Here is a 13,301-nt window from a genome sequence, read left to right on the forward strand (position 1 = left end):
TGTAGACTTTCCTAGCTTATGTTTAAAAATGAAGAGAGAGAGAAAACTACCTCGCTCTTATGCTAATTGATCAATCCTTTGGTGATGGTTTTGATCCCTTAGCTTCTAGGCTCGCACCTTGCTTGTTCCTTATGTCTAAGTAGCTGCTAAAGTGTTATAGACATTTTTGTGCCTTACAGTATTGAGCATGAAATGTCCATAATCTAAGGGATCCAAAGTCCCTAAACATGTTGTTCCTACTCCTAGAGGGACAAGGCTAACAAACCACAGCAATTCACAGAAGTTCTCCACCAGAAATTGCTCAAAAACAAGTCAATTCAGGATCATGTCAGTGGCTCCACTAGCTGTCTGTGCTGAATGTCAAAGCCAACACTAGCTACCTGCACTGAATGTCAAAGCCAACACTGGCTACCTACGCTGAGCGAGAGTGGCCATGTGGCAAGTTCATTCCACAAGGTGTCAAAACCCAGGAAGCTTCCAAAATGACACTTGCCTCAGGGAATTCGACTATGATGAGTAAGAGGTTCCAAATCTCCAAGTGGAAGCAAGAACCTCCAAGTGGAATCAAGAACCGACAGAGGGAGAGGACACTAGTCAGATCTCAAGCTGACTCATCCTCTCTCCAAACATCTATATATGGATCTCTCCTCCATGAGATCTAGAGGCTAGAATTTTGTTATTGCAAAGAATTGTTGTTGGTTTGAGACTGGAATCATTCGGTGCTTAATGCTTTGAAGGGAGGTGAAGATAGGAATTCCATTCTGCTGGGAAGGAGATGCTGGATTGGAGTCCTCTGGGTTGTATCTTTTCCTGAACCTTGTTATTCATCAATAAAGCTATCTTGGTTTCTCCTATATACTGATGTATCTTTGATGTATGATTGCATTAGTATGTTTAGTTTACTTCTTATCCTGAACTAGTTGTGATTATGAATCTATGTCTTTGTGTAGTGTTCTTCTCTTGTAATCTTGCAGAGACCTGTTGAAGCTGGGCGAGCGAGAAGACAAGTAGCTGTGAACTCCCAAAGAGAAGAGAAACTGGATCGAGGGACAAATGGAAGACACCGGTTAGTCCATCCATCTCCCTTCATTCTTAATTCATAAAGGAAGAATACTAGAATAGCTGTCTCTGTTTGTTGTTAAGGCACTGTCACACCTTAGGTGGATAGGATCATCCTGCATAGGCATTTTTCCCCACAACAAATTGGCGACTCCACTGGGGAGATCTATTTAGTCATTTTATTTGTGTCTCTATGATTGTTTGTTTCATAGACTCAACAACAACAATCGAACTGCATCTGCTCTTCTCAGATGCAAAGTAGGCAGTTGCTGCTTTGATCCAATCACTGGATTTGTCTATGATCTTAACAATGGACTCACAAATGATTTGATGATCCTTTGTGATAGATCTTAGTACCCCCTCAAAGCATCCCTTTGATTGTACCTTGCTTGTTGCTTTTATTTGGCCTGAAACCATTGATTAATTAGCAATCTGTGACCCATAACCCAGTGAGAAACTCTTGTTTCTCCTTCAGCGCGACCCCTGTGAAGGGCTTCTGCATTTCAACACAGGTCCTGTGAAGGCTACCTGATCTGAATGTCAAAACCCCAGTGTTGAGGTTGCGCTGATCCAGTTTTGCCTTGTGCAGCTGGGGTTCTCTGCTCTGTTTTGCCCTGTTTTGATCTCTGATTTTTGCAGCCTGTAACCAGCATAGGTACCAGTCTGATAACTCCTTTTCTCTGCTTAAATTTTGCCTCCTTTTGTACAAAAAGACTGTGAGTGTTTTTATGTGTTTGTGGTGTCATTTACAGTTTTCCTTTGCATGAGTGAAATAATCATCCTGTAGCCCTTGATTCACATCTGTTGATTGTGATCTTAGGAGAGAATTAATTGGCTGCTTATAGTTGATTATACATTTGCTTTTGCTCTTGGTTTGAGTTTGTCTCTTTTAAGTGTCGAAACAAGTCTTCATTTCGAAAGTCGTAAAGTGTTCTAATCTCTTCTACCCTTTCTGATTTCGAAAAAGTAAACTTGTTTGTACTTGTCATTTAAAAGCAAATTCAAAGTTGTACAAAAAGCTTACTTTGTAGGCATCAATACTAAGAAAGCGGAAAACAAACACCTGCATTGTGCATTTGCATTTTGATAATTTGCATGTTTGATTTAGGAAAAGTGCATTAGAGTGTGCTGATTGCTCTTTGAGAAAAGATGGTGTCTTTCTTTTCCCTTAGTAGCTAGGATTTTCAAAGTTGAAAAGATATAAAACTTGCTTATCATCTTTAGACTGCATTTAGGAATTGTATCATACATCTCATCGTAATCCAGAAAGGCAAACTTCTAAAAAGATCAACTTAAAATAAACTGAATGAACTTAACAACGCTTTGCAACATAACGCACAACATAGAGGTCTAGGCTAGAGACGTGTTCCGGCGTCGTAAAGCCTGGTGACTGTCGATCTCGTTGATGGTGGGTGATTCCTCCTAAGGGACGATATCGCCAGTACGGATTGTGCTCCAACGTACCGTTGTGTATATATTGGGAGACCCCTAAAGGCATATAACCTTTATCCTTAGGAAGCCGTGTCGGCCGCCCTACTGATCACAATGCATTGAACACAACATTCGGGAAGATCGACCGCCCGTACCCTAAAAAGTATTCTGCGGTTTTGCGAAAGGTTTGGCACACCCTCTGCCTAGAACTCCAGAGCAGTTTCTTTTGGCCTTTTTCAGACTCTATAACAGAAAAAGTCCATCCGAGAATTTGTCACTTCGGGCTCGTTAAAACATCGAAGGAGACTAGAGTCATCTTTAGCTTTTTCTCGACTCTTTAAAAGTGAAAAAGCAAGTTGTGTCTAAAGCGTCTAAAAATTCATTCAATTCGGAAAAACACTTTCCCCTTTTTTGTATTTTGGTTGATCAAGTAATCCGCAATCGTGGAAGAAAGTCAATTGAAACCCCGTCGTTCGCGGAGGCTTACGAGTCAACCGTCTTTGTCTCCAGAATCAAAAATAGTACGGACAAAGCGAACTCGTTTACCCAGTTCGAAATCTCCTATCAATGTTAGAACAAGTGTTCCAACAATATCTGAGATTCCGGTTACTCCAAACATTTCTGGAAACCCTGCCTCTATAGAAGAAGTTCAACAGCCACAGAGGGACAGTGACACTGATCCTAGTCTGAGAGCAAATACTTGCGTTACTGAACCAGTTTCATCTGCGACCGGTTCAGAGAGTCTTGCTCCTCAAACAACTTTTGTTGTCGAAACAACCCCTTCTTCAGCACCAGAAATATTTTACGGACCTGATGATCTTCCTCTTCCAGCTGGTTTGATTGCGATAGAGGAAATTGTAGAAGATCCGCAAGCAAATACTCCAACACATTTTGGAGTAGGGGTCACTCTATTTCCTTCTTCATCAGAAGTTAGTCTATCACCAGTGGAAGTTCCTGTAGAATCGCTAGGCAATCTATTGGATAGACTCAAAATTTCTGAGCAATCGTCAACATCTAGGACTGTGTCGAATGACACAGCTACAGCAGAACTCCCTTCCGTCACTCCGACAATGTTTGCTGGCGTACCATCTGCCCCAACTAGCTCACAACCGCTAGAAAGAGTCCACCCAGGGACTATTTCGACAGTGTGGTCTGTTCCAGTTTGTTCCTCCGGAATAATATCCGGCAACTCGTATGTTGAGACTTGCCAGATTGATCCATTTGGAGGTCAATTTGGGCAATCCAGTCCCCAAGGACAAACAATCCCCTTGAGTTCCGGATTGCTACCGTATGGGGGGCAGTATGCCCTTTCATTACCCCCTCCGGGAGGATATCCATACGGGAGTTCTCAACAGTATTCAGGTTATACTGGAGTTACGACAAGTGGTTGGGTACCTATGCTACCCCAACAGCCAAGAGTTGTGTATTCTATGCAACAATGTATACCTATGTCGAACATCCAGACAACACCAGCGATTGTAACGGCGTCACAGGTTCAAACGATGCCTGTTGTATGTCAACCTCAGATTTCTCAGGTTGTAATGCAACAACCCCTTGACCCTGTGACACAACCACAATCGCCAACTGGTGGGGCGACACAGGTCCAAACGGGTACAATTACCCCACATCTTGGTCCGCCGGTTAGTATAGCACAACAGAACATGGCTTCACAACCGTGGCTGGTGCAATACCAACAACCACAATTCCAGCAAGTGTACCAAGGTTCTGAGCAGTAGATCTTTGCGAACAGTGGACAACCGTACATTCAAAATGGTCAAAACCAACCACTTTACAGTGGTCAAGTCCACCAACCATATCAATCATACCAACATCAATTACATTATGCTGGTATGCAAAGGCCCACTGCTCAGGCAATTCCATCGTACCCTGGGTACGCCTCACCTAACCTGAATCAACAGTTACCATTCGTGGCAACTTTAGAGTGACCCGATTTACACCGATTAACAAACGATCCAATTGCTTACGCCCCTTGGTGGCCAGCGATTCCTCACAAACTTCCCTCGGACATTCCTAAATTTAATGGAAATCCAGGTGAAGACCCATCGAATCACGTGATGACTTTTCATCTGTGGTGTTCATCAAACACCCTGAACGATGATTCGATAAGGCTTCGTCTTTTTCAAAGGACTTTAACGGGTCCAATGACTAAATGGTATATTGAATTACCTAGAGCCTCTTTCAACAATTTCAGCTCCCTAGCCACGACTTTCTTAACCCATTTTCAATTACAGATAAGGTATGAAACTGGAACGAAAATCTTAACCAACTTCAAGCAGACGACGACCACTCATATATCCGATCATATACATGAGTGGCGTCGTCGTCGCAGGATGGTGAAGACTTACGTTCCCGATCAGCTATTAGCTGAATGGTTTATAAATTCGTGACTTCCTGCCATAACGGAAGATGTGGCCAAGGGGGGAGTCGTAACGGAGGAGCAAGTTATTGCTCGTGCACAATATCTAGACTTAGTATACACTCAGTCTCGCACGCTCTACGACAAAATACCTGACGCCCCTAGACCGGAATTCTCAATTCCTCCTCCTCCTAAATCAAATAGTGACTCTCATGCCGGCGATGGTGTGATTGGCACGACAAACACGAAATCGACAAAGTCTTCGTCTAAGAAAGCCCGTAAGACTTCAGATCAAAATGCAAAAGAAGAAATTCTTGCTTCGGAAGTAAATGTCGTATCACCAGATAAAGACAAAGAAACCAATCAACCAGGAAGCAAGAAGAAGAAAAGCAAAGGGAAGAAGAAGAAACAGGGTGAGTCATCCCCTGAAAAAACTTCTTCAAACCCTCCTAGGAAAGGGAAACCAAAAAATCCATGTTTTATATGTGATGAGGATCATTGGACACAAGATTGTCCATGCAGAGCTGAGCTTAAGAGGTTCTTCAAAAGTTCGCAAACCTCAGCTGTGTTAACTGATCCGTTTCCCAATCCAGGTCAAAATCTGGTTGATAGTGGAAATGCTTCCCCGTCGCAAGTGCTAATGTTGTCGATCTCCAAGCAACAAAATGATGCTTTGATTTCGACAAGGAACAAAGATTATGGGAATCCGCAGCTGTCGAACGACAAAGGTAAAGATCAACCAAGTAGTTCGACAACGACTTCGACAGAAGTTGTACCACCCATCATTCCTGAATTAACAATAAAATCGCCAAAGGGAGTAGTACACAAGTCGACATTTAATCCTCGCGCCAGAGCGGCGCAACATTATAACATAGTGGAAGATTTGGCCCAATCGCATCCGCTATGTCGACTCTTGAAGTACTACAAAATTGTCCATCCCAAAGGCAGGCGTTGTTATCGGCTATTGGTGGGGTTGATCCTAAGGATTCCAATCTTGTATCCTTTTGACCACAAAGGATACGATCCTCAGTTACCAGCTCAACTAGCTTTCCTTATTCAAGTGAAAGCCCTCAACAAAACTGTTCATAGAACAATTATTGATGAGGGGGCATCTACATGTATTATGTCGATGAGTTTCTAGAAAACTTTAGGGTCTCCAACCTTGTCGCGATCTTCGACGACACTAAAATCATTCGATGGAAGGACGTACACCCTGTACGGTATCCTAAATAACTTGAAGGTTGAACTAGGGGGAAAAACAGTAGAGATAGATGTTGAGGTCATCGATGGGAATCTTGACTACAACATCCTGTTGGGAAGACCATGGATATATGCCATGGCAGCTGTAGTGTCGACTTATTTTAGGAAGATCGCATTCCCTTTTCAAGGAGGGATTACGATCGTCAACCAACAAAAATTCCTCCCTAATGGTTCACAAGTTACGGGAAGCATTCCCATGATCCATGGAAGCAACCATTTGCTTCAAGATATCGGAGTAGGCCTGCTGAAAGACCCCACATTAATGGGAACTTTCGCACTTCCACCTCCCATCTATATAGGAGAAATAGAATTGGTAGCATCTTGCAACATGATATCTTCCACAAAGGTCGCAGAAGACGATATCGACATGGATCATGCAATGGTTTTGCCCCCAATCCCAATAGAAATATTGTAGCAATCAATGTTTCGGGCATGGGAGGCGAACCCAAATCAACGCTCATCAAGCGTTTGGGTAGATAGGTCTAGAGAATATGGTACCCCATTAGATCCTTGGTCGAAAGTGCATGGGACTAACGAAGGAATCCTACAATCAATGTTGATTGAGGGGACACCATGGAATGATTTCCACCATCGTTCCCTTCTTCCAGATTATGAAGAAGATACTCAGCATGACCTTTATCACCCTTCAGTTTTTGAATTTCTATCAAATACTGTAAATATGGTGGATTCCGAGCGAAACTTATCCAATATTGAAGAGACTATAGCCATAAATATCTCGACTAAAACAAATGTTGTAAAGAATATTTATGTCGGCAAAGGTTGTTCTCCTTCAGAACTGGAAATATATAACGCTCTTTTTTGTGAGTTCAGAGATGTCTTTGCTTGGTCATATGATGAAATTCCAGGCATTGACTCGAGTATAGTTGAACATGAAATTAAGATGTATCCTGATGTCAAACCTGTAAGACAACGGCTTCGGCAGGTGCACCCCAAGAAAGCCGCTGCCATTAAAGCAGAAGTTGAAAAGCTTCTCCATGCTGGTTTCATCTACCCGGTTCCTCTAACCGATTGGGTATCGAATATTGTCCCTGTTATGAAGAAACAAGGGACAATTAGAGTGTGTGTCGACTATAGGGATGTAAACCAAGCTTGTCCAAAAGACAACTACCCTACACCCTTCATCGACCAGATAATTGATGAATGCGCCGGATGTGAAATCTTTTCATTCATGGATGGATTTTCCGGGTATAATCAAATAAATATCTGCCCACAGGACCAGTCAAAGACTGCATTCATTTGTCTGTGGGGCACATTCGCTTATCGAAAATTACCCTTTTGTTTAAAGAACGCAGGGGCGACGTTTCAGAGGGCAATGAATTACGCATTCCATGACATCAAGAACATCGTTCAACCATATCTCGATGACCTTCCGGCTCATTCGCAAAAGCGGACTGATCATCCGCAGCATTTAAGAGCGATATTTCTACGTTGCCGACACTACAAGATAAGACTCAATCCACACAAATGTGTGTTTTGCGTCGGTTCTGGTCGTTTACTTGGCTTTGTAGTCTCTAAGGATGGGATTCGTCTCGACCTTTGCAAGGTTCAGGCAATCATTAATTTTCCTCCACCTTCAAATTTTCTTTAGATTCAGAAACTCCAAGGGAAAGCAAACTTTCTGAGGAGGTTCATTCCAAATTACACAGAACTTGCTAAAGGTTATACTCGTCTTTTGAAAAAGGATGTACCTTTTGTCTAGGATCAGGTGGCACAAGCTTCCTTTGATGCTCTGAAAGATTCTCTAGTAAAAGCATCATTAATGTATGCCCGAGACTATCAAAGAGATTATAACCTGTATCTGGCTGCAGCGGATACGACCATTGCGATGGTTTTAGTTCAAGAAGTCGATGGAATTGAACATCCTATATATTATTTAAGTAAGAACTTAAATGATACAGAAAGCAAATATTCCTATGTTGAAAAACTAGCGCTTGCAGCTGTTCAAGCGATTCAAAGATTTCGACATTATGTCCTCTTTCGGAAAACTACCATTTTATCAGATTGAAACCCCATGACTTATATACTGTCGCGACAGTTGCTGGGGGGAAAATATTCAAAATGGATAGCGATCCTTCAAGAGTTTGATCTGGAATTTGTAAAATCCAAATCAAAGAAAGCTCTAGTTTTCGCAGAATTATTGTGCGATCTCCCATCGTCGTCCAACGATGAAACATCTGAAGAATCAATCGTGGACGATAATTTGTTTATGATATCTACAAGCAATGAGTGGTATGGAGATATAATAATTTATCTCCAAACCCAAAATTTCAGGCCTAACACCTCTCACTCTGAACAGAAACGTATACGATACCAAGCAAAAGACTACATGATCGTTGGTGATACACTTTACCGTCGTGGCGTCGATACAGTTCTGAGGAGGTGCCTCACCCATGAGGAGGCCGAAAAAGCCCTAAATGAGTGTCATTCGGGCGCGTGTGGGGGGCATCAATCTGGATATGCAACAACACAAAAAATCTTACGAGCAGGATACTTCTGGCCAACCATGTTCAAAGATTGCATAACCGCAGTTAGAAGTTGCCATGCTTGTCAAATTTTTGATAGCAAAACCAGAAGACCACCCGCACCTTTACAGCCAATAGTTGTTGTTGGGCCTTTCGCCAAATGGGGCATCGATTTCATGACATGTAACCCCACCTCGACCGGGGGGAATGGGTATATCATAGTCGTCGTTGACTATTTTACCAAATGGGCCGAGGCGATGCCTACATTAGATAACACTGGTGAAACAACTGCCCTTTTCTTTTTCAATCATGTAGTCGCCAGGTTCGGCGTACCACAGGCTATAGTTACAGATCATTGATCGCATTTTCGCAATCACATGATGGTTGAATTAGCTGCCAAGCTAGGGCTATCTCACGACAGCTCTACCCTGTATTATCCGCAAGCCAACGGACAAGTTGAAACGATCAATAAGGTCCTGAAGCGTATGTTGCAAAGGATGATCGGAGTTCACAAAAGAAGGTGGCACCTAATCTTGTACTCAGCCTTGTGGGCTTACCGAACATCGGTAAGGAATGCGACCGGGTTCACACCTTTCCAACTGGTGTATGGCCTGGAGGCAGTCTTACCAGTCCAGTGCAAAATCTCCTCTCTTAAACTCGCAATCGATCTTCTCCCCGAAACTTCAGAAGAAGAGGCTTGTTTCTTGGAATTAATCCAATTGGATGAAACCCGTCGTGATGCCGCTTTGGCTAACGAAGCCCATAAGAAACGAGTCAAGGCGTAGTTCGACAAAAATGTCAAACCCCGTGTCTTCTCAGAAGGTGACTTGGTCTTGCTTTACGACCAAGAATCCGATAAATTGGGAGCAGGTAAATTTAATTCTTTATGGATGGGCCCCTATATTGTTAAACGAGTGTTAGCAAAAGGAGCCTACGAGTTAATGGATTATGACGGAATTCCACTGGCGCAACCTCGCAATGGGTTGTACCTCAAGCATTACTATGCTTAAATAGTGACCAATATGCATGCACCTCGATTTGCGTTATTATGCTGGGGGCATGCAAACTTAATATCGAGCAGTTTTAGCACACAGCTCATGCTCGTTAAAAAATAAATGCAAGATCGAGCAGTTTTAGCACATAGTTCATGCTCTTTAAAAAATAAACGCAAGATCCGAGCAGTTTTAACGCGGACTTCATGCTGGTTAAAAAATAAACATAAGCAATGAGCAAGTGTTTCCACCAGCGTTTAAGCTCATTTTAAAATAAAAAATGAACCACTACCCAGTAAATAAACACTGTGAATGTAACCTTATCAGCCATTAAAGCCTTGGTCGTGTTTGCACCGTCACCTCCACTTTTCATTTGGCCGACCGTTCACACTCCATATGATTGTTTACCCATTTTGAGGAATAGCTGCGAAGAGTCACCTAGCCATCCTTGTGACACTGCCGTGATTGGAAAATTCCAACCTGTACCTGGAATCAACTGCTAAGCCTGTTTATCACTCGTTCCTCAAAAGACGAGTCTTCTTTAAGCTCTTTTCAACTCACTCGTAAAATATGAAAAGATTGCCGAGTCCTTGGCCTTCCAGCTCGTTAAAGGGACAGGAAGTGTTATCCCTCCTCTAGATTTTAATATTTTTGGACCTGAGGGATTATTGCACAAAAAGATCGAGCGCTTGTTTTGTTCGGCTCGTTAAAACTATCGAAAACTCATCCCTTCTGTATTGTTTTATACTTTTTCGGACTAAAGGGATTAGATGACGAAAAAGGACTTTTGGAGTTAACTTTATGTACCTTTTCAGACTCTCTAAAAATGAAAAGGACCGAGTTATCCTTGTCGTTCGACTCGTTAAAATCATTAAATAGCGACAAAATTGTCTTTAGACGAGAACGAGTTTCACTATCGCTAGGCTCGTTAAAACATAGCGATGGGCTTGCCCGAAGGGCAGGTTATAGAACAAGAATATGTTATCCTCCTCAAGCTTGACAAAAATAAAGAGGTACTGGTCAGCAATGACTGGGGAAAAATTGGGAGAAACTCAAGAAAACTTTGACGGTAGCAAGTCGCTCTTGAACATGACACTTTTTCTTCGTACCACAATCAGGTTGGGTTGTTTCATTCACCGGTCACATCACCATGGTCTCGCCATACCATCCATATTTGGGGTAATGCTACCGATCCATCGCATCAGTGTCGCCATATGTTCAAGAGAAGTCAACTGTGTCCCATCCACTGCTGTACATTATCCTTCATCCTTTCATGACCGCCACCCTGAATCATATGTCACAGATCGTTTTCACCTCCATCAAAATCATTAGCTCCGTTCCGTGTCATTGATGTGGGATTCATTAAGGCCCTCCTTTGACGGATCGCTTCTTGTCGACATCAGCCCATTATCCAAGAAGTTGATCTAGGGACAACCCCTTCAGTACTTTGAAGCTTGCATGCCTCAATGGCAATTTTCTCACTTCCGGCGATAGGTATACATCAATGACATTCGACCGAAAGATTTTGCGTGGTGTTCGACGCCAAGTCCTTTATTCACACCACGTGAATTGTACTGCAGTACCTTGAGGGTCATTATCATTATCGGTGATTCCTCTCGCGCTTGTTAACGGTTTTCCTCATTGACCGGTAATCAAGCGATGTCTTTCCATGTTCGACTTCAGAACATTTCTCACATGGATCGACTTGTACTTAGAGTGAAGATCAAACGAGTTTGAATACCCCGGATGTAGTTTCATCCATCTGGGCTGCGATATATATTCAGGAAAAATAAAGACATTGACATGTACATCATTACAGCAGATAATCATCCTACTCAAAGGATGATAATTTCATCAAAATTATCAGTCTACCATCAGACGATTGTCTGTTCTATGTACAAAGAAGTGAATTTATAAAGTTGAGCATGGGAATGCCCGCCTCAGCTAGATCATGAAAGCAGTATAAAAAATAATGTATTGTATTGTATCTAATTACAGGTCTCCTCCCAGCATTGGATGAACTTCGGACCCTCTTGGATAAAGCATTTCACCCGATAAACGGCCTCATACTTTAGGGGGCAACTGTTATAAACATTTTTGTGCCTTACAGCATTGAGCATGAAATGTCCATAATCTAAGGGATCCAAACTCCCTAAACATTTTGTTCCTACCCTTAGAGGAACAAGGCTAACAAACCACAACAATTCACAGAAGTTCTCCACCAGAAACTGCTCAAAAACAAGTCAATTCAGGATCATGTCAGTGGCTCCACTAGCTGTCTGCGCTGAATGTCAAAGCCAACACTGGCTACCTGCGCTGAATGTCAAAGCCAACACTGGCTACCTGCGCTGAGCGAGAGTGGCCATGTGGCAAGTTCATTCCACAAGGTGTCAAAACCCAGGAAGCTTCCAAAATGACACTTGCCTCAGGGAATTCGACTATGATGAGTAAGAGGTTCCAAATCTCCAAGTGGAAGCAAGAACCTCCAAGTGGAATCAAGAACTGACAGAGGGAGAGGACACTAGTCAGATCTCAAGCTGACTCATCCTCTCTCCAAACATCTATATATGGATCTCTCCTCCATGAGATCTAGAGGCTGGAATTTTGTTATTGCAAAGAATTTCTGTTGGTTTGAGACTGGAATCATTGGGTGCTTAATGCTTTGAAGGGAGGTGAAGATAGGAATTCCATTCTGCTGGGAAGGAGATGCTGGATTGGAGCCCTCTGGGTTGTATCTTTTCCTGAACCTTGTTATTCATCAATAAAGCTATCTTGGTTTCTCCTATATACTGATGTATCTTTGATGTATGATTGCATTAGTATGTATAGTTTACTTCTAATCCTGAACTAGTTGTGATTATGAATCTATGTCTTTGTGTAGTGTTCTTCTCTTGTAATCTTGCAGAGACCTGTTGAAGCTGGGCGAGCGAGAAGACAAGTAGCTGTGAACTCCCAAAGAGAAGAGAAACCGGATCGAGGGACAAACGGAAGACACCGATTAGTCCATCCATCTCTCTTCATTCTTAATTCATAAAGGAAGAATACTAGAATAGTTGTCTCTGTTTGTTGCTAAGGCACTGTCACACCTTAGGTGGAGAGGATCGTCCTGCATAGGCATTTTTCCCCACAACATAAAGAGATAAAAATACAATACAATATGTGATAGAATATATAGTATGTATCAAACATAAACTACTTGATAGATCAAGGAGTATCAAGCTAAATGCGTAAATATTTAGACATTTATGGAAAGTGAAAATCAAATGTATATATTATTGAATTAAAAAGGGAAGCATGCAACCATTTATTTGATGTTGGAGACCTCCTTTTGGTGGATGTCCAAGTCTATACCAATGCTCTTCAAGAACTCCTTCTCCAAGTTAGATGGGCATAATTTAGGCATAATCTCACCATAGTAATGTAGGCAATCAATGACCAACCATTTGGGGATGGATGGGATTTGATTTATAGAAAAGGAGAGGGAATTAGGGATCCATAAAAGATGGCGAAATGTCCAATTCTCAAGGGGAAGGCACTTAAAGGTAGGATCAAGAGCTCCAAATGAGAGAACTCGACCATATCTCTACCCAAGAACATCCAGCTTGGTGTTTCTCAAAGTTTCCAACATATGAAGCTTCTCCTCCATTTTGATAAAACTTCCCATAAGAGGTTCAATGCAGGTTTTTATATCAAAACCTG

This window comes from Pinus tabuliformis, chromosome 6 (genome assembly GCF_031772625.1).
Source record: "Pinus tabuliformis cultivar Carrire ecotype Pingquan chromosome 6, CPIR1, whole genome shotgun sequence".
NCBI classification, from domain to species: Eukaryota; Viridiplantae; Streptophyta; class Pinopsida; order Pinales; family Pinaceae; genus Pinus; species Pinus tabuliformis.